At 38.3% G+C, this 23,213-nt stretch overlaps 1 long non-coding RNA gene across 1 annotated transcript; it reads left to right on the top strand.

Moving 5' to 3' along the window:
* The first annotated feature begins 388 nt into the window (after positions 1–388).
* Positions 389–22,741, top strand: LOC141555006 (uncharacterized). Its single transcript, XR_012486043.1, has 5 exons — positions 389–561; positions 745–828; positions 18,407–18,567; positions 21,645–21,751; positions 22,462–22,741. It is a non-coding gene; the product is annotated as an uncharacterized LOC141555006 (long non-coding RNA).
* The last annotated feature ends 472 nt before the right edge of the window (positions 22,742–23,213 follow it).

The following is a 23,213-nucleotide window of genomic DNA, read 5'->3' as shown; positions in this document are numbered from 1 at the left end:
GCATCTTCTCTAGTATGTTGGGTGAGTTAAAAAGGAAAAGTTTTAGCATATTCTGCAGTGGACAGACTGAACATGGAGACACCACAAATCTTTATTCATATCTACTTAGGGTTATAAACAGAAGGTAGAGAGCATTCATTAGTTTATAAGCTAAATTATGGTTTTGAATCAAGTATTTGTGAAAAACAGCCTCAAAACAGGAAATTTTCAGATGAGTTCATGTCATCTACTTACTACCTTGCTTTCCAATAGCTTTGTAACCATCTTTCAGTGGTTGTTTTTCACATGAACCCATGTTTCATGTATCTAGATCTGCTCACATCAATTCATTAGGATGTGCTGACTGTGCTATTGTCTTGGTCTCTCCTGCTTGATTCTAACTCCAACTGTCATTCCTCCAATGGTCCCTGCCATCTGTCCTTACTCTACGTCTTACCAGATGGAAACTCAGGCTGGACAGAAAAGATCCATCAAAAAAGGCTTTGTCCCCAGCTAAAATCTGAACTGTAACTGTAACCCTTCACCAGAATCTATTGTTTATTGACCACATGACACTCCAGAGTAAGATTTCATTTATAAATTAAAAGATACATCTTTCCAATATAAATAGGACTGAATGATTTCTGAGTTCCCTTCCAACTCTGAATTTCTGAAATTTCCTGTAATTCAGGGTTTTTGAAGAGACTGAGGTTATAAACTAATTTAGATGAACATCTCAATTAATAGTTGTATTTTATCTTTCAGGTCAATACCATCAATAACAATACCAACAGGGACTAGATAACTGCAATTAACGTGATAATGAAAACCTTATGGTCTGGCAAACAGGTATATATTGGACTGTGTACTGACACCATAAATTTGTGATTCTGTGAGCTAGCAACAGGACACTGGTTCTGGATTTAAGTGGGTTCAAATCTCTTTTTTTTCTGAAAAAGATTGGACTAGATGGCTTCTGAAGTGCCTTGCAACTCTCTATGGCCAATAAAATGAAATTGTGTGGTATCAAGCAAATTTTTCATTTAGAGCAGTTATAACTGATAGTAATAAGATGCATTGGTTAAAAAAAATGTGTTCTTCAGTTATCTTTGGCCGTGATTTTGGACAAAGCAGGCTTCTCAGGATCCAAGTTTGATCTGTCAGTTATATTCTCCAATGAAAGGCTCACCTGTGCTTCTCCTATTGCTATTTGTTATTCAATGATTTAAGTTAAAGTCCTCCCACATCCTAGTTAAGTGATAACTGCTCTGAAACTGGCCCAGTATTCTAGGTCATGGTGAGTCCTCTGCCTACCTGATTCTAACTCCAACTGCCATTACTCTCAAAGACCCAGACACATTTCTCCTTCCCAATCACCATAGTCTGGAACCCCGGCTGAGTAGTCTAGATACTTCAAAAGGTTGTATCCGCAACCCCTTTCCTAACTTTAACTCTAATCCCTCACAGTGCCATATGAATGTGAATGGTTGCATCAGAGTTTAATTGCTTTATATTGGGGTTTGCGTTAAAAGACAGTTTCTTTTGATGCAGGTTGAACTGGGTGGTTTGTGCCCCTTCCAACTGTAAATTTGTGAGGGGCTTCAGGTTAAAGTTTATTTAGATTTTGTTCTCCAAACAGAATTAACTTCACCCTTCAGAATACTGCCATCAGGTATGGGATATACCTGATGTAATAATGTAAATTTATGGGCCTGGCAAGCTCAGGTCTGAGACTGAAAAAATGTCATACATCCTGATTTGAATGGATTCTGGTTTATAAAAAAAAATTAATGGCTCTTCTATTCACGAAACTAAATTATTTTTGATTCCAAGGAGAACTCCCATTCAAAGCAGGGCAACAATTTTTTTTTTAATTTTTTTTTATTTTTATAATTATAACATTCTTTGACAGTACATATTCATAGGTAATTTTTTTTTTACAACATTATCCGTTGTACTCCCTTCTGTTCCAAATTTTTCCCCTCCTTCCCTCCACCCCCTTCCCTAGATGGCAGGCATTCCCATACATATTAAATATTTTATAGTATATCCTAGGTAGGGCAACAATTAATATAAATAAATCACTATCTTCACATCTGTGGCTTTTGGTGATTTCTGACAAGTGTAACAGCCATCTTTGGATCCAGCTTTGTTTCCTCTATCTAATTGCAGCTCCAACACAACTCCTACTTCTGGCAAGATAGAACCTAACAAATTCAGTGTTTCCCAATCCCAGTCCTAAAATTTAATCACTCATTGTCATATGTGCATAAGCAGATAGCCACTAATTGTGTAATTTTCTCTCAATAATCCCAAAGATCTGAACTCATTTAGTTTCCCCACTATATATGCTTCTTCTACTGGTGTTGTTCTATTGGTTGTTCAAAAGAAACTTATTGGCTAGAGCTGAATCCCTGGGGAACACTAATAGTGTTATCTTTGCTCTGAGGGAAATAGCTTCATCACTTCAGGATGGCCTTCTTTCTGCCAGAGTCTCCCTCCAACTGCCATTCCTATTTCAGACCCCGGCCCCAAGCCTCTTGGTCCTCACAGAATGGAAGTTAAGGATGTAACCGTCAGATTCTTTTAAAGGGCCAGTCCCTGAGGAGAGTCCTGTGTGATAGAGCAGAGAAGCTGGCCACAAGGGCCCTCATGTGTATGCATGGGTGTCTAAGTGTCAGTAAAAGTGATGACTTTATTCTTTGTTCCTCTCATAGTAGATGTGACTACAAAGTTACAAAAGCAGATTTTCACATCCCAACTAAAATCTCACCATCTAAAAGAAGCCTTTCTAAATCCCTCTTTCTGAGGGATTTTTTCCCTGAGACTTTTGAGGAGGGACAGGATAAAAATAGAAAAGAAGAAACAAAAAAATGGGGTGAAGGGAAATACACAATAATCATAACTGTTCATGTGAATGGGATGAGCTCACTCATAAAACACTGAAGCAGATAGTGGAACATATTAGAATATTTTGTGTAAAAGAGACACACTTGAAACATAAAGGCGCATATAGAATGAAAGGGTTGGAACGGAATCTAATACAACTCAGTTGAACTAAAAAAAAAAAAAGGAGGAAGGGGTAGTAATTATCTCAGACAAAGCAAAACTTGACAGGAAACTACATTTTGCCAAAAGTTAAAATAAAAAATGAAGAGTTGGTGGGAGTTGGAATCTGGGGGCAGAATTTCTCTCTCAAGAATAAAACTTTGCCTTCCTTTTTTTGGTTAAAAAAAAAAAACAACCTGGATCTTCTGTGATACTTACTTTTCAAATACTCTAAATCTATCAATAAAACAGTCAGGCAGAAAATAGAGGAAAAAAATATAGAATCCTAAGGGGAAAGGCAGTGAAGGACAGTTAATTGAATTCCCATGAGACTGTACAGATGACCCAAGAAATGTCGCTACAGCAATGAGGAGAAGAAAGGAGAAACCAGACAACACAGAAAAGGAACAATAGGACCTGGATTGTAATATTGACTTTCCATGTACAAGCTGGATGATCTGGCTAAGTTACTGGGAGGTGAGTGCAGAAACTGCCACCATCAGCAAACTGTTGTAGAAATGTAGAATGTGGCTTCTCGGAGTGGAATGATAACTGAGAACTATGTGCAATGGTTCTTCAAGGCTGCCAAGACACTGCCCCATTTTCCCATTTTCAGGTGTGAATTTGGAGGGTGAGAGTAAGAAAGTTTTCTTCCTTCGCTCTACTTATAAAGAAGGAGGTGGGGAGATATTCATTTGCTATTTCATTTCTTTCAATTACGTTTTATTTAATAGACTATGTTACTATTTGTCTGGATGCTGTTGGCATGGCAATGACTTAATATCCAAAACCAAGATGAATTTAGAAGTCCTCAGGCTCTGGCTGAATGGGAATACAGCACACTAACAACAACAATAATAATAGGTAGCATTGATATAGCACTTGGTGATTTGCAAAGTACTTTTCAAATATCTCATTTTATCCTCATAACAATCTTTAGGTAGATGCTATTATTAGTTCCATTTCACAGATGAGGAAACTGAGGCAAACTGAATGCAAGTGACTCACGCAGGGTAATTATAGCTGGTAAGTGTCTGGAGATAGGATTCAAATTTAGATGAATGTGAATGGAATATGAACTCAAGTCCAAGATGGGCCAGTATCCTCTGTCACCCAGATGGTTTTGTTCAGTTTTTGTCCTTCTTTCTCCCTCTCAGAAAGCCATCCAATATAACACATGTTTTTTAAAAGAAAATGGGGGGGGAAATGCAGAAAACCAATCAATGTATTTTAAAAAATCTGAAAATATATACAATATCCATCTTTCCACAAATACTCTATAAAGAAGTAGGGGTAAAAGTATCTTCTCATATCTCCTCTTTGGGACCTGGCTTGTTCTCTGTAATTGTGCAATATTAACATTTGATTGTGTGTTGGGGGGGGGGGTTCTTTTCATTTAAAATGTTGTAGTCATGTTTATATTGTTCTCTTGCCCTGCTCTGCATCACTTCATATAAGTCTTTCTATGCTTCTCTATATTCATCATTTCTTAAGCAAAAAATAGAGCATGGGATATTCATATCTCATAATTATTTTAGCCATTTCCCAATCAATAAACATCTAATTTGTTTGCAGTTCTTTGCTACTACAAAAAGTAGTGCAATAAATATTTTGCTACATAGGGGTAACAACTTTTGGTACATTATCTAATTTGGTACATATCTAATAGTGGAATTTCTGAGTCTATAACAGGGATGTACTGGTAAATGTTTGACACCAGCTCTCTGAGTAGGAAGTGAAACTTCAGGGTTATTTGACTAGCATTTCTTTTATTATTAGTGTTTTGGAGCATTCTTTCATATGGTTGTTAATAGTTTGTATTTCTCCTTTTGAGACTGTTTGTTCATATCCTTTGACCATTTATGTATCAAGGAATGATTTTGGGTTTTATATGAAGTTTTCCAAAAGATTTAGTTTAGTTTTAAACTTAAAACTCTGCTGAGATCTGTGTATGTATATTCATTTAGAGAGATCAATGTAGACATATTTATATCTATCTAAATATCTATGTCTATGAATACATTGAGAAAATCATGTAGTTTTTAGACGTTTTGTTCTAAATATGATTATATTGGTTGTTTTTTTGTTTTTCTTTAATATTGAAGCATTTCTGGTATAAATCCAATTTGATCATGATAAATGATCTTAGATAAATTGATGCAATTTGTTTAACTCAAAATTTTTGACACAATATTCATTAATAATATTATTCAACAATTCTTTTTTTTTATCTTAATGTTTTGATTTAGGTAATTAGAACTATTTTTGTCTCATTAAAAAAGTCTGATAGAGGGCTTTCTTTCTCAGTTCATTAGAATAACTTATGTTTTTAATATTAATTATTCTTTAAAAGTTAGAATTTAGTATGAGTTCCCTCCTCCCCCACACTTTGATTGTTTCTTCATAGCCAGTTCAATAGTAGTCTGACTCTAATATTTTACAGTGGTTTGGTTTTGTTTTGTTTTGAAGTACATGTATTTTTGTCTTACTCCAGGTTACAAATTTGACTATAATGATTTTTTTTTTTTAACTTTCATGTATCTGGGCCACAAGTTTTAACACCATCATTATATAAGTAAAAAAAAAAAAAAAAAAAAAAAAAAACAATTCAATAACTATTCCTCAAATAAGGATCCTCTCATTTCTCTTTTCCCTAGTATATTCGAAGAATCAAGCTTCCCCATTCAATTTAGGGTATCCTTTCACACCGCTGGGATGCATAAGTCCATATTAATTGATTAATTGAAATTAATTCTAACTTCTCACAGAGTTAACAGTTTCTCATAACTCCTGTTCATTACTCCCCTGGGACTGCCATTTTCTGCAGCCCCTTCACATCAGTGTCAGATCCTGGCTGTTTTTACTGCTCTGTAGCCTCCTATCTCCTTCATAAATCAGCCATCTGCTTGCTCACACTTCCAATTGGGGCTCTGCTTCCATCTAACTTTGACCTGGAAATCTGCTGCCATCTTCTGCTCCTTTTCCTCCTTCTCTCCATGTCTCTCTTGTCTTCATCATGGTAACATTCCTTTACACCATCTACATCTCATGGGAATTTGAAGCATGCTTTGTTTGGAACTTTTAGATGTCAAGTTAGGATACCACTAAAATTTCATATCATTACAGCATAAGAAATAGAATAAACACGATCTTTGAAAGGGAAAAGCTTCCTACCAAATATACTTTAATATTTTCTATCAAAATTGGCCAAGATTTGTTTAGTGTGCTTTCATGACATAGTAGTCAGGGATCCAACAGAATGTAGTAGGGGAAAGCAGAAGGCAGGGAAAGTATGGGAGTCCTGCTGGGGAAGAGGGGATATGTACTTCTTAGCTACTTATAAGGAACAGAAAAGCTATCAGATCATGAACTTTGGAGTTACTCTCCAACCCCCACTCCCATTGATGGGACTGGGTCTCCCTTCTGGGTTCTTAGGCCAGTCTCCCAGGGTGTGGTATTTCTCTAATGCTGTAGCCTCATAAACCCATCAGATGTGCTGTCTCTCATTAGCAACTTATATCATTTGGTCAGCTAGACTTAATTAGCTGTTAGAAAGCAGTACTTATTAAGGTGATATAGTAAAAACAGTTGGTATGAAACATCCTTCCCTTCAAAGTTTGTGACACATTTTTTCACAAATACATAAAGTATCCAGTGGAAAGCTGAATTTGGGGGCACAGATACGGCAGGAGTTCCTGAAAGTAAAAAGATGTTTGTTTCCCTTAAATTCAATAGTTGATAAAAACTGCTCAGAAAAGTAGAAAACACTCTGAAAGAAATTAAGTTTAGGTCAGCAGGTTATACCTTATACCTAGATGAACTCAAGATGAATTTATCTCTAAGATATGAAAAGTCACCTTATCAGTAAATTAGAGGAACAAGGAAAAAATTTCCCTTCAGATCTAAGGATAGGGAAGGATTTTACAACCAAACAAGGGATAGAAAGGCTCACTTTAGATAAAATGGACAATTTTGATAACATAAAATGGATATTTTCCTCCACAAATGAAACCAATGCAGCTAAAATTAGAAGGGAAACTATACTGGGGAAAATATTTTTAACAAACTTCATTGATAAAAGATTTTATTTCTAGGTTTATAAAAAATTGATTCAAATTTATGAGATTTAAAAGCCATTCCACAATTGATATATGGTCAAAGGATATACATAGGCAGTTCTCATAGGAAAACAATCTAAGCTTTCAACAGCCATATTGAGAAATGGTATATATCACTAATAACTAGAGAAATGATCATTAAAGCAATATTTAGATTCTACCTCATGCCAATGAGATTGTCAAAGATGAAAGAGATAATGACCAATGTGGAAGTGGTCACAGCAAAATGGGCGCCTTAATGCATTGCAGAGCTGTGGATTTGTCCGGCCATTTTGGAAAAGAATTTGGAAGTGTACCCTAAAAGTCACTAAACTGTACACATTCCTTGACCCAGTGATTCCTCTCCTAAGCTATACAATGAAGAGATCAAAGAAAGAGAAAAAACTCTAGAAAAATACTTATAGTCACACTTTTTGTGATGGAAAAGCACTGGGAGTTAAGGGGATACCCACAACTGGAAGCCAATTGAATAATTTATAATATATGACTGCAATAGAATATAGACATGATGGAAGGGATAGGTTCAAAGAGATCTGGGAAGATTTGTATGAACTTAAGCAGAGTGAAATGAGAAGAAATAATTTATAGTAACATGTTGTTGAAAAGCTTGCCAAACTCTCTAAGTTTGATTTACTCCAACTACTTTCTTCACTTTTCTTCACCTGCTACTAAATGGAGAGTATCAGGCCATTCACAGACTCAGGGTTGGGACTACAGATTAGTTTTCCTGAAGATACAAAAGGTATGAAGACAGAGTCCAGGAGTGACCGGAAGACATGGACTACCTTGTCAGTGATAAGGAGTTATGGGAAACGATGCCATTCATGTATCTGGGGGAGGTCAGATATTACAGGTCAAGGCTCTTATCTTTGAGGCAGGATGACATTTAAACCTTAGAGAATAGATAAAGTGTAGCTTAGGTAACTTTATGGTGTGGTTTTGTAAATATGTTACATATATGTAACTTAATTATCTAGGATAATTTGAATATATGTAATTTGATAAGTGTTACATAATGTTCACCTCCAATCTATACATTCGGAGCTGATGTAATTTGTAGGGACTAAAAATTATTTACCTGAAAGAAAAATAAATTTTACATGGTGAAAACAATGGTAGGAAATACATTTCCCAGAATGCTAATGGCTAAAAGTTTTTCGCAGAAAGAAATTTGCAAGGTGAACAAGACATGTTATTATTTTCATTTTATAAGTCAACAAGCCCATTCTAACAATCCTTCTCATTTTTTTCCATTGCCAACTTTATATTTGGGGTAATGGGTGAAATATGACCACCCTCGTGTCCCAGGTGGGGGCTTGTCAAGTTTTCTATGAACTATTCCAAAAGACACTCTATCATTGTCTATCTCACACACTGTAGTTCATCTGTGTAACAGAATATAGTCATGTTATGCTTTATGCCTTGGTTTTATTCAGGAGTACAATTTATGGCATAATTAAGACTCCCTTAGCAAGAGCAGTGAGAATTCAGAGGGATGGGAGACGGGGAGATGGGGGAGGGGGAGTGAGGGTGTGTTGAATATGTTCTGTTGAACATGAAGATATACTGCAGCCTTTGGGAAAATCAGAGAATGCACATTAAACACCCTCTGAAGAAACCCTTTGGCTGGTAGTCTGAGGGCAGTGTCACTTGGTGGCCAGATTGTACACTACTTTCCCACCCTTAATTAATTTTGGAGGTTGTCAAAAGGAGGAAAAGAGCCAACTGTAGATTGTTATTGCTCCTGAAGCACTAGGTGTACTCCTACACCATATACTAACTGTCTTTTATAAATGAGGAAAAATAAAGGGGTCCCAGTTAGGGTAATCACTGTGCTGAAAGGTATAAGCTCTTGGTATATCTATTGCCATATTGCTTTCCAAAACTACTATACTGATTCCCATTTCTGCCAACAGTATAATACAGTGACTATTTTTTTCTATGGTCCCACACCATTTACATGGTTTCATTTAAATAAAAACTTGCCCATGACAAAATATCTTTCTTCTTTAAAAATAGTCCCTAAGGGAAATGTTCAAAAATGTTTGTGGCAGCCCTTTTTGTCGTGGCAAGAAACTGGAAACTGAGTGGATGCCCATCAATTGGGTAAAGGCTGAATAAGTTATGGAATATGAATGTTATGGGTTATTATTGTTCTGTAAAAAAATGACCCAGCAGGATGATTTCAGAGAGGCCTGGAGAGACTTACATGACCTGATGCTGAGTGAAATGAGCAGGACCTGGAAGTCATCATACACAGCCACAACAATACTATATGATGATCAATTCTGATAAATGTGGCTCTTTTCAACAATGAGATGATTCAAACCAGTTCTAATTGTTCAGTGATGAAGAAAGCCTAAATTGAGGCCTATGGGAACTGAGTGTGTGTAGCGAGCTATCGTCTCCAGAAGCTGCTGGATCGCTCTCTGGGAAGAGATCTGCTGTGTCTACTCAAATCTCTCAGACAGATTCTTCTTCCTGTAACGAACCGTTGTCTCCAGGCAGTTGCTGTTAACTCTTGTCCAAAGAAGTGACTTCCCTTCCTGCAGAGAGCCCCGTCAAGCCTGATGCAATTCAGAGTCTTCTCCTTTGAATACTGGCTCTGAATCTCCTCCAGCTCTTATCCTTCTCCAGGCCGATCTGCTCTCTGCGCCCAGTGCTGTCTCTTTTTATCCTCCCAGAGAATGGGCGTGGGATAATGCAAGGGCTTCTGGGAAGAACCACTTCAGCCAATGGGCTTGCTCCTTCTATCAAGTCAACCTGAGTTCTCACCTTGTAATTGTCCAGAAAACCTGAATTCTCACTTAGTAATCCTAACAAGTGTGGATGGATCACAACATAGCATTCTCATTCTTTTTGTTGTTGTTTGTTTACATTTTATTCTTTTATTTTTTTTCTGGATTTCTTGTGCAGCAAGATAATTGTATAAATATGTATGCATATACTTAACATATTTTTACTATATTCAACATATATTAGATCATTTGCTATCTAGGGGAAGGGGTGGGGAGAATGGGCTAGGACCAGAGCTGATGTAAGACAAACCACAAGGATACAAGGATATCTGTGCCCTAGGAAACACAAGTCGGCAATGCATTCTTGGGGGGGAGGGGCGAATGCTGCCTGGAAGCCATGATGCAGAAGGAAAGCACCTGCAGCAGTTCTCGGCCCATTAAAATTAGAAATAAGCAAATGGAAGCTAATGACTGTGAGAAATCAAGATATGATAAAGTAAAACCAAAAAAGTAGGGGGAAAAAAGTGAAATATCTCATTGGAAAAACAACTGACCTGGAAAATAATCCAAGAGAGATTTATGATCTATCTGAAAGTCATGATCAAAAAAAGAGCCTGGACATCATCTTTTATTAAGAAAAATTGTCCTGATATTCTAGAACCAGATATTCTATTTTTTTTTATAAAATAGAAATTGAAAGAACCCACCCATTACCTCTTGAAAGAGATCCCAAAATGAAAACTTTCATGAATATTATAGCCAAATTCCAGAACTCCCAAGTCAAGGAGAAAATGTTGCAAGCATCCGGAAAGAAACAATTCAAGTATAGTGGAGTCACAGTCAATTTAAAACAAGATTTAGAAGCTTCTTTTAGAAAGAGGTAATCAGGAAAATGATGTCATAAGGAACTTAATAAGGTTTGTCTGTTTACAAGGGAGGATGATCCTTGTAACTCAGAACTTTCTCATTATTAAGACAGAAGAAATGTATATAAGACAGAGGGCACTGGTGTGAGTTGAAAGGGATAATATCTTTTTAAAAAATGAAATTGAGGGATGAAAAAGGAATGTACTGGGAGAAAGGAAAAGGAGGAAGTGAATGGTGCAAATTATCTGCCATAAATAAAGAGGTAAGGAAAAAAGCTTTTACAGTGGAAGGGAAGAGAAATAGGATCAGAATTGGCTGAAAGAAGAAATAACATACGTACTCAATATGGGTAGAAATCTATATTATACTGCAGGAAAATAGGAGGGGAATAAGATACAGGAATGGGGTGGGGAGGGTGATTAAAGAGAAGGCATATTGGGAAAGGGAGTGGTCAGTAACAAAACACAATTGAGGAGGGATAAGGTGAGAGGAGAGAATACATGGAGGAAAATACAATTAGCAGTAGTGATTGTAAAAAGAATTTCCAAGCAAGTTTCTCTGATTAGACCTCATTTCTTAGACATAGAGGGAACTGAGTCAAATTTATAAAATATAAGAGCCATATCCCAATTAATAATGATCAAATGATATGATCTCTGCCCAAAGGACTATAAGTTCATGAATATTTTTTGTCCTAATAACACCACTATTAGTCATAAATGCCAAAAGAGATTTTTAAAAAAGAGAGAAAATGACATATATGTACAAAAAAAAAAAATCATAGCTTTCTTCTCAGGGAAAAAAAAAAGAAATCAAGGGGATGTCCATCAATTGGGAAATGGTTCAATAAACTGTCATGTGTGTTTGTGATGCAATATTATTGTTCTTTGGGAAATGATGAATAGGATTATCTCAGGGAAAAAAAAAAAACAACAAACCTGGAAAGTCCTCCATGAACTTGAGCAAAGTGAAATTTACTATATACAAAGTAACAGCAATGTTCTGGGATGATCAGCTATAAATTATTTTGTTAGTCTCAGTAGTACAATCATCTATGATTATTTTGAAATGATGAAAAATCCTACCCATACCCACAGAAGAAACTGATTGTGTCTGAATACAGATTTAAGCTTTCTTTTTCTCATTTTAAACTTAATTTTTCTTAAAGGTTTTTATTTTTATTAGGGCAAGAGATCTATGTTTTCTTTCACTACTTTATGGAAATGTTTTGCAAAACTTTACATGTCATTTTTTAATTGTGAATGGGGATAGGGGAGAGAACCTAGAACTCAAAAAGTTTAAAAACAAATGTAAAAAAAAAAAGGTTTTTTGTTTGGAATGTGACTGGGGAAAATATTTAATAAATCAAAAACAAAAAAAAAATTAAAATGAAGGGGCTGGAAATCAGGAGAACCTGTCAGATCTATAGAGAAGGGAGGAATTTATGGCCAAAGAAGAACTAGAGAACATTATGAGATTCAAAAAAGATAACTTTGATTACATTAAAAAGTTTTTACAAAAACAAAACCAAATGCAGTCAAGATTAGAAGGAAAGCAGAAAGTTGGGGGGAAATTTTTACAGCCAGTGTTTCTGATAAAGACCTCATTTCTAAAATACATAAAGAATTGATTCAAATTTATAAGAATACAAACCATTCCCCAGTTGATAAATGGTCAAAGACTATGAACAGACAATTTTCAAATGAAGAAATTAAAGTCATTTCTAGTCTTATGAAAAAATGCTCTAAATCACATTGATTAAAGAAATGCAAATTAAGACAACTCTGAGGTAACACTTCATATCTCTTAGATTGGCTAAGATGACAGGAAAAGATAATGATGAATGTTGAGGGGATGTGGAAATACTGGAACCTTAATGAACTGATGTTGAAGTTGTAAAAATGATCCAACCATTCTGGAGAGCAATCTGGAACTATGCTCAAAAAGCTAACAAACTGTGCATACGCTTTGACTCAGCGATGTCTCTACTGAGTCTATATCCTAGAGAGGTCATAAAAAAGGACAAAAGATCCACATGTGCAAAAATGTTTGTAGAAGCTTTTTTTGTAGCAAGGAACCAGAAATTGAAAGAATGTCCATTACTTGGAAAATAGCTGAATAAGACATGGTATATGTATATAATAGAATATTGTTGTTCTATAAGAAATGATAAACAGTCTGATTTCAGAAAAGCCTGAGCTTATATGAACTGATGTTAAGTGAAGTTGAAGAGGGAGCCCTGAAACCCTCTCTCTCTCTCTCTCTCTCTCTCTCTCTCTTAGACTTTGGGGGGAAAGTTTGGGAACTCCCTCAGAAAAGCTCTCTCCTGAGAGACTTGCCCCAGGGAATCAAGATCAAGTGGTTTCATTCTGTTATCTGGATGGGACTTGTTGATCCAAGACCACTCCTACTTAGCTCAAAATTAAGTTATCTCATTTAGCTGAAGATTTAGATTTCTATTGATCCCTATTGTTGGCTCAGAACCACTCCCAGTAAGTGGTCTCATCTGAGCCTGGGGGCAGTGACAGCATTGAGGGAATCTCATTTGGTTGAAACTTCTGTCTCAGATTTCCTTATAAAAATGGAGATTTTTAATTTATTTCTTTGCAGAGGACCTAAAATGCCATGCCAAGGAACCTCTCTCTCCCCTTGGCATAGCTGCAACCCTCTGCACGCTGAAATGATATTCTTTCAGTGTTACTCCCTCTTTATCTCTCTCACCTATTTCCCTAACAGGACTATGTCCTCTTTACCTTCCTGCTGGGATTTCTCTGCTAGGATAGGAGTTTCCTGCTAAAAACTTTATATCCCTCTGTCGGAAACTTGCCACCAAGGAATTCAGTCTTTCTAGCAAAAGCTGACTTCCCAATGCTAATAATAAAACTTCTTTTGCCAGCTTAACATTGTGGGACCTGTGCTGCCAGAAGGGGTTCCCACAACTCCCTGCCCCGCACCAAACTTCATCAAAATGAGCGGAACCAAGAGAACATTGAATACAGCAGTGAGATTATGTGATAATGGGGCAGCTAGATGGTACAGTGGACAAAGCACCAACCTTGAAGTCAAGAAGACCTGAGTTAAAATCTGGCCTCAGATATTTAACATGTTCTAGACAAGTCATTTAACCTCAATTACCTCCAAAGGAAAAAAAAAAAGATTATGTGATGATCAACTGAATGAACTTGGCTTTTTTCAACAATGAGGTGATTCAAGATAATTCCATAGACTTGTAATGGAGAGAATCCTTCCGTGTCCAGAGAGAACAAGGGAGATTAAATATGAATCTTTTTTGTGTATTTCCCCCCTCTTGAACTGATTTTTCTTGTGCAGCAAGATGAATATGGAAATATGTTTAACCTATATTGGATTGTTTGCTGTTGGTTGGGAGTGGGGTAAGAAGAAAAGGAAGAAAAATTTGGAACTCAAAGTTTTGCAAAGGTGAATGTTGAAAATTTATATTTGCATGTATTTGTGATAGTTGAATGAATGAGATCCCTTCTGCTCAGAGACATGCAAATTCAGAAGTGAAAGAATTCACTAACCCAGAGGCTGTGGCATAAATGGGATTTTATTTTACACTAAGAGGCTTTCCCCTTAGAGGGCATATCTCTTAATGAAGAAATATTTGCAAAGAATGTTTTATCAAAGGACCTATTTTATGAGTAAATCTGGGGGTGGTTTGAATTGGGAATAAGACCAGGATTTCTCCATTGAATGAGAATTTCCTGAATGAGGATGTGACTTCACAAGAGATATAGGGGTTGATTTGTCCTTGAAAGATGTTGCTTTTCTCATCCTGGGAGGATGGGCCCTCTCTCTAGACTCCTTGGAGCCTGATCTCTTTTCTTTTTTTTCAGATCAAAGGGGACATAGTTTATTTTACACAATTTTTACAGAGTTCACTTGTGTCATTTGGAAAAATAAAATACTATTAATTTAATTTTTTTTAATGAGGCTAACATAGATCAGCAATATCAAAATCAGGTAGAAATGAGGAGCATTAATCCATATATAAGGATCCTTGGAGGCCACATGCCTACTAAATTTTTACATGTAGTACTATCTATATTTTATTGCATTTTTATTCATTTTGCTAAACATTTTTTTCAAATGCATTTAAATCTGATACTCACAACATGATGTAATGCCAGAGAAACTGAGCAAGATAGAGAGTAGAGAGCATTTAATAATTTATTAAATGTTATAGGATAACAAGAACAGTGACATAATGGGGGAGGTACCTGGATGGGGATGACCTAATGGGGGAGGAACCTAGGATGAGGATGACATAATGGAGGGAGGTACTGGAGAGGCTCCTGATATTCTAATGAGTCTAAAATGGATAAAGACCTTTAATCCCATCTAGCAATAAGAGGGAGAGATTATAGCCTAAAGTCTAAGATATAAGACCTTTATCCTATCAAACATTAAGAGGGAATGGTTATAGCCTGAGGCAGAGTAACTGAATAGGACAATTAGGGAAACTGGGTCAGGACAGTAAAAGGGAACTGTGGCACAACAATGAAAGCATTGGTTGTAGGCCACACACAGTCCCATGTTTGACACCTTTAGGCTAGATGACCTCTGAAATCCCTCCTAGCTCTCATAGTCCTATAATAATTAGGGTGATTTAGTCTCCCTAGAGTTATGAAAAATTGAATTAGAAATTAGAAAAATGAAACCTAAGAAATGGGAGCCTGGGAGCACAAGAATATCAAATAAATGTAATTGGGGGCAGAGTTTTAGATTTGAACAGGAATCCTTTTCCCCCCTCAGGTTATCTTCCCCCATAAGAATGCAAGCTCCTTGGGGGGAGGGACTGGCTATGCAATGAGGGGTGAAAATTCAGATTCTGCAACTTCTGCAACATTCAATTAATGGGGGATCAAGGGAGTGACTTGTGCTTCAGGGTAGGAAATAAAATTAGGCCTTTGAGGTTTCAAAAGTGTGCTCATTCTTGCAGGAATGTGAAATAAAATCTTTCCTGCATTCATCAGTGAAATTCCTAGTAAGTTTGTTTCTTACAGTCCTATCTATGAGATCCCAAGGGTGGGTGTGGTGGGCAGAAACAAACTGAAGTATGGATAAGGTTGTTCTCTGGCTCTGAGCAATCCCCCCTTAGTGCCACCCTCTGGGGAGGTAATCCAGTCAGAAATCCAAGTTATGTCAAGTGCCTAGGCTAAACTTCCCCTGGTGGGAAATTTGGGCTTGTGGTCTAAGGCTTCTACATCGACCCTTCTTGGATCATTCTTCCAGGATTTGCCTTGGGGTGTGGGGTCTTTCCCGTAGTGTCTCCTAACCCCCCAGGCCTTTGTGGGGTCTTCCCCTGATCCCACTTCTCCTTATAGATAACTTCAGGATTTGCTTGCGGGCTAAGGCCCCAACCTCATGTGGTGTCTCCTTCCTCTTAGTATATGAAAGTTCCACTTGTCCTTTCCATCATTAATTATTATAACCCCTTTCTACACTCTCCCAAGTCTTGTTTATTATTTACCATTCCTTGTATCCTCTATTTTTACCATGACCTCTTCTCCTAAATAAGCCTCTTTTGCCAAAGAGAATGGCCGTTGTGAATTGTTCCCACAACCGAACCCCAACATTTGGTGCTCTCTCAAGCTCGGCACTGGTGCCGCCGTCACTTGCTACAACAGTCGCCTCCCCATGATGGCAGGAGGCCCAATGAGAGACCCTCAGTGCAGATGGGGATTGGAGTCAAAGCCCTAGTCTTCCCTTCTGCCCATGGTCACCTCTGTTCCCCTAGGAAACCCTCCCTCCCCGCTCACTGATCCAGACCCAGGGAGAGAAGGAAAAGGAACTGTCTATGATCCATGGCTCTTGTTTTTTTGGGGGGAGGGTGCAAAACAGGAGGGAGGAAAAGAAGGAGGGAAAAGTCTAGTGAGCAGACTGAATTAGTGGCAGCCAAAGGCACGAAAAAGGGAGGGGGAGTAACCCGCTTTCAGCCTGACATCACTAGTAGGCAGTGTGCTCTGGATTGGTTTGATCCAGTGCTCTTTCTCACTGCTTTCTCAAGACGGCATGCACAAGTTCATCCATGCCTTCTAGAGACAAAGCGACACTTCATTCCCTAGAAATTTTTACTAAAACAAACATTTGCCTACGAGAAACCAAAACAGAATTGGGAGAGGTTTTAATTGAAGCTTCCCAGAGCTGCTCTCAGTCAGATATGATATAGAATTTAAAGATTGAAGAAGAAATATATGGATAAGGGAGATGCAACCTTGGCTTGTGAAGGGGGGAGAAATTGCCTCGGGAGCTGACAGAGAACTGAGTCCTAATACACAGTTATGAGAACACACAGTTCAAGGACCCATTCGATGTTAATTGTGTCCCCTTTAGTCTGTGGGGGAAGGGTTGGAAAGGAATCTGTGGTGGAAGGGTGATTTTGGGTCTGAAACCCTCCAGACCTCTGGGAGGGGCCCACCCTTCTGTCCATAAGGGAAACTCCCAAAATAAGTAATCTCATTCAGTTGAAATCTCGGGCCTGGGGCATGGTCTATGCCCTTTTGAATTGAAAATTAGTCGCTTAGATTCATCAGATTGGCCAAAGATCAAAGAAGCCCCAGCATATCTGCTGTATGCCCAGATATTTCCCAAAAATAATCCTAACAGGATTCTTTGCCCACATCTTAGTGTAAATAAATCCCCTTTTGCCACAAGGGCAAAGTTTTGCCACAAACTTTGGAGTTTGCGAATTCTTTCATAAAGAGCCTGAGACATTGACCAGAGGGGAATCTCTGAACCCCCAATTCTCACACCTCATCATATTCACTAACCCAATAGAGAAGGTATGTACCATTCTTTGTGATGAGGTTTACAACAGGGGTACCCAAATGATATTAAGGTTTAATTGAGGTCTAGTGGCAGGTTTGGGGCACAGGGAGTCAAAGAGAGCTCCCCTGCAACCCCTTTGGATTCAGTGCAAGGATACAGAGTTAAATGAGCTTTAGTGGCGGAGCAAGAGTCCTCTGTAAAGGAATTTAGAGACCCGAAAACCTAGATTGATAAAAGAGGTTTATTATGGGGTTTGGAAATAAAGTCTAGTTAGTAAAGTTGAAGGTAGAGATAAAAGGACACCAGAACCAGGGTTCCAGTGGGCAGAGATCCTGGGCATGCCATGTTTGGGACCTCTGCAAAGAGATAATTCCAGCTTAGCTCTTTTATAAGGAGAAATTTAGCTAAATGGGGCCTATGGGTGGAGTCCCAAGTTAGTTCTTGCTGGTTTCATGGAGGGCTAGAATTTGCTAGGTAAGGGTTGGGAAACCTGAGCAGATCATTAGAATGGGGGCTGGGACAGCCCAAGTTGGCTCAGATCCAATGGGGGCTGGGAGAGCCCGGTTATCTCCTATTGGAATTCAAAAGGGTGCTTTTGACCAGGATTTGTGAATCAAAAGTCCTAGCTTCTTCAGCTATGAGGAGTTGTGAATCAGAAAGAAATAAATCAATCTGAAAGGACTAGTCTTAAAGGGATTACAACCTACATCATTTGCACGCATTAACAATCCTGAGTTCTTCCTTGATTTAATTCTTAGCTCTCTGAGGTCAGGCCTTTGAATTATTTTCACAGCTTTTAACAACAGTGATCACTGTCTTCTCCTTAATAAATCTCCTTAATACTTTCCTCTTTTTATGTTTCAGGTCTGAAGAGGAGCGCTTTCCTCTGAACTCCAGTTGCATGTGACTCCTGACGGACCACAACTAGGGGACCAGTTGGACAACTCCCCTAAGCTCCCACATGAATTCCCTTTGCACCAGGAGACTCCAACTTCCTGCTGTGCCCATCTGCTTTATAGCCTTGGGTAAGAGCTCTTTCTGGATTTTTGGAATTCTGTGTCCCGAGGGAAAGCTGCCAGAGCCCAAAGAAGTGACTTAGCTCAAGACAACCCCAACCTGAACATTGTAGCCCAACCTCCCAACCAAGAAGTGGAAACCCATCTATGCAAAGCCATCTCAGACTTCCTATCACCTTAGGCACCCGTTTCTTGAGAGAAGAGAAAGAGGAAGTCAGTGGGAAGAGGGACTTTCATCTCCTATTATGCAATTTCCTGTTTGATTTCCAGCCTTTAATGTTTAGTGTAACTGGGCATGTCATCTGACCACTTATTTCTAGCCGATCTCCAGCCTCCTCTGAGGAATGGTGCCCCTCCCCTCAGTGATGTACATTCTCATATCTGGTCATATCCTACTCATCATCTAATCCATATTCCCCATAGCCCACCATTCAGTTATTTATTCTCATCCTCCTCAACTCTCCTGTTCCAAATGTCCCACCTCTTCCACTGTAGAATTCCTGTTCCACAGGCAACAAACCTCTCTTCATACTAAATCTTTTTCCTCTCCTACTCCTTCCATCTTTCAGTCATCACTGAGACCTGGCTCCTCTACACAGCATCCCTGGCCTCCTTTTTCAGTCCTGAATGTACCTTTATTCATTTTCCTTATGGTTTTTCCTCAAACACTCTAACCATTCAGCTTCTCAACCTACTTCCACCTCAGCTACACCCAAAGATAGTATACCCTTCATCTTGCCCTCCCCTACAAATACACCACCTCCATATTCAGAATTCTTTAATCCCTTTACCTAACCTTAATCTACTAGCATCCATCTCTACCTTCCCTTAGCAAACCCTGCTCTTTATCCACCTTGTGACTTTTAGTCCCCCAACTCTCAGTTTTGTCTTCAGGCTATCACCCCTGCATTAACCACTCTGCTCCTTCCTGCATTTTTGACCCCTTGGTGAACCAGTTCAATTAGACATTGTCCTTTTCTCTGGAGCCCCAGATCTTATCATATCAAGGGTTTCATCCTGATAGACCTCAGTGGTATATAACCCACCATCTTCTGTTGTCACTCCTACACAAATGCTAAAGAATGAAGGTAGACAAAATGATGAGACTGTTCTGACCAAGTTCATTACATATTTATGTTACATTATCTTACCTGGGCCCTCACAGCTTCTAGGCAATTACTATACCTCTTCTATCACTGTACTACTCTCCACAGGAGCTCATCAAATCTTTTCAGCCCTCCTCAAATCTTCCATCCTCTCAGCAGAAAACTTTGCCTCATTATCTTGTAGCCATGAGCTTCCTCTTCTCCCCTCTTCCACATCTCCTTTCAGATGGCCTCTACCACTTTCTTTTCCTTCACCTCATTTCTCCTGATGAAGTGTCCATATTCCTTACCAAGGTTAATACTTCTACCTGCCTAAAAAATCTCTTTCCATTCTATTTCTTCCAATAGCTTGCTCCCTCAGTTATCTCCACTCTCATTTATTTTCAATCTCTGTCCCATCTTCTTTCCCTGCTGCCTGTAAACATAGTCATTTCTCTCATTCTCAAAAAATTTTCACTTCATCCTTTCATTCCTACTAACCAGATTCCTATATCTCTTCTGCCCTACAGGCCAAACTCCTTGAGAAAGTCATCCACAATCAGTGTTTCCATTTTTGCTTCTCTCATCATTCCACTGAATCAGCTCTCCAATTATCAGTGATCTCTTTATTGCCGATACAATGTCCTATTTTAATCCTCATCCTCAACTTCTCTGCAGTCTTTACCACTGTTGAATACTGTCTCCTTCTTGATCCTCATTTCTTTTTTTAATTAGTATAACTTTTTATTTACAAGATATATGCATGGGTAATTTTTCAGCATTGACTCTTGCAGTCTTCTGTTCCAATTTTTCCCCTCCTTTGTCCTACTTCCTCCTCCAGATGGCAGGTAGACCAATACATGTTAAATACAATATATGTATAAATATCCATACAATTATTTTGCTGTACAAAAAGAATCGGACTTTGAAATAATGTACAATTAGCCTGTGAAGGAAAAAAAAAATGCAGGTGGACAAAAACAGAGGGAGTAGAAATGTTATATAGTGGTTCATACTCATTTCCCAGAGTTTTTTTGCTGGGTGTATCAGCCCTTGGGCTGATGATTCCTAAATCTACTTAGCACTAATTTCTTTGTTGAACTCCCATCTCCATGTCTTTCAAATTGGATGTTCAGTAGATATCTTAAACTCAAAAGGTCCAACACTGAAATCATTATCTTTCCCCTCAATTTTTCCCCTCTCCAACTTCCCCATTACTGGTGAAGACACCATCCTCCCAATCCCTCAAGCACACAATTTGGGAGTCACTCTGGATTCAATACCTGCCCTCCTTCCCCACATCTAATCAGTTGCCAAGACCTGTCCTTTCTTTCTTCACGCCATCTCCTGTATATGTCCTCTTTCCCCCTCTGACATTGCCCCCACTTTAATGCAGGCCCAGATCATCTCAGACCTGGCCTATTGCTACTCATCTCTCCCCACCCCATTTCATCCTTCACAGGACCACTAAGTTGCATGTTTGACCATTTCACTATCCAATTTAATCAATCCTAGTGGCTCCCTATTGCCTCCAGAATCAAATATAGAGTTGTTTGGTTTTTAAAGTCTTCTATAATTCTGTTCTTTTCTTTTCTTTTCTTTCTTTTTTTTTTTTTTTTTTTTTTTTTTTTTTAAGTCTTATTCCACATACTCCCATTATGTACACTGCAATTCAGTGATACTGGCCTCTTTACTATTCCTTGTAACAAGATACTCCATCTCCCGATTCTGGGAATTTTTATTTGCTGTCTCCCATGCCTAGAATACTCTCCCCCTCACCTCTATCTCCCAATTTCCCTGACTTTCTTCAAGGCTCAGCTATAACATTCCACCTTCTGCAAGTGAGTCTTCCCTATGCCCTTGATCATTATAGCCTTCCCGTTGCTAATTAACTCCATTTTACCTGTTTTATCTTGTACATTTGCATGCACCTTGTCTTCCCCATTAGACTTTAAAGTTACTTGAGAACAGGGATGGTTTTGCTTCTCTTTGTACCCCTAGTGCCTAATACAGCATCTGCTTAATAAATACTAGTCGGCTGACCACAGAGGCAAGTATAGTGGACAGAACACTGAGCTTGGAATCAAAAGGACCCAGCCTCTTACTAGGTGAGTGACCCTGGCACCTCACTAATGCCTCATTTTGCTCATCTATAAAATAAGGGGGTTGGACCAAATGACTTCTAAGGGCCCAACTAGCTCTACATTTATGACCTTAGCAACTCCAGAACAATATTCTGGAATACAAAATTTCAACTAGAAACAGGATTCTTTTTGTCCCAGTTCAGGTTTTCTAAATGATAATAATCTACTCACCTAGAAATAAAAGTTTTTCTGAGGCAGCATGGTTTAAAGTGAGCAAGGCCACTCCCCAGGAGGAGCTGTACCATGAGTAACTAGACAATTACCTCTTTCAGAAAATGTTCTTAAATCCTCCATGAATCTCACTAAATCCCTTTAAGCCCACAGTCTTTGCTTCTTTAACACCTCTGACACACTGAATTACCATTCAAGCACAAGAATGACTTTTCCTTTCCCCCTCAGATATATATATATATATATATATACACACACACACACACACACACACACACACACACACACACACACATATTCAACTGGACTAAAAATTTCAACCAGATCACAAATTATTTACAAAAGGCATAGCAAATAGACCTTTTCCTTGAGAGAATCAGTATTGAGCCTCAAGAGTTCTTCCAAGAAGCTCTTCCTGAGAAATAGCAAAGGAGAGATTCCCCCACTCTGGATGGCAATACATTTCTCTTCATCTTTTTAATACTTTGTTTTTTTCCCCAAAGGAATTTAAAGCAAATTCTCAACAGCTATTCATCATGAATCAACAAAGCACCTTGCAAGGAACTGATGAACAAGTTCCAGCTCAGCTGGCTTGTCCATGAGATTGGGAAATGGGAAATAAGAAGGCAAAGGTTGGACAAAGTAAACACTGGTTAAAAAAAAAAAAAAAAAAAAAAACAAGAAACTGCAACTGTTATGGGCCAGAACTTGAAACAAGGTGCTAAGTCAGTGGAATTTTGATAGAGACAATGACTATTTAGCATGGTGCTTAACAGTTCTCTACTTCAGTACATGTTCTTACTATAGTTCCTCAAGATTCATACCTTTAAGAGAGCATAAATAAGCTAGGAGCCTCAACCAGGATTCAGTCGGGGAGATTGAGAGCCAGAGCTCAAGCTCTCGGAACCAAGACTACAGAAGGTCTCTACTCTAAGAAAGGTAACTGGGCTGCAGGAAAGGAGACAAGACTTGGAAAGAGACAATAAAGGATTTGGACCTTAATTCCTGACTGTACGTGGTGATTACTGAATTGAAATGCAGGCTGCTCCCAGAAGCCCCCTAAGAAACCTGCTCCAAGAGAATATTACATTTTAGAGAAAAATATTACAGCAACTACAGTCAATCTTGCAAGTAGATGCACTTCTCTATTATGCCAAAATTCCTCCCCCTGCCAATACCACTTTTCTCACTCACTGACTACATAATACCTTGATGATTCTTTATTAAATTTGGTCAAAGAACAGCAATTTCATGG

The sequence above is a fragment of the Sminthopsis crassicaudata genome, chromosome 2 (genome assembly GCF_048593235.1).
Source record: "Sminthopsis crassicaudata isolate SCR6 chromosome 2, ASM4859323v1, whole genome shotgun sequence".
Taxonomy (NCBI): domain Eukaryota; kingdom Metazoa; phylum Chordata; class Mammalia; order Dasyuromorphia; family Dasyuridae; genus Sminthopsis; species Sminthopsis crassicaudata.
Note: the sequence above shows the minus strand (reverse complement) of the source record. Positions and strands in the feature narration are given on the sequence as shown.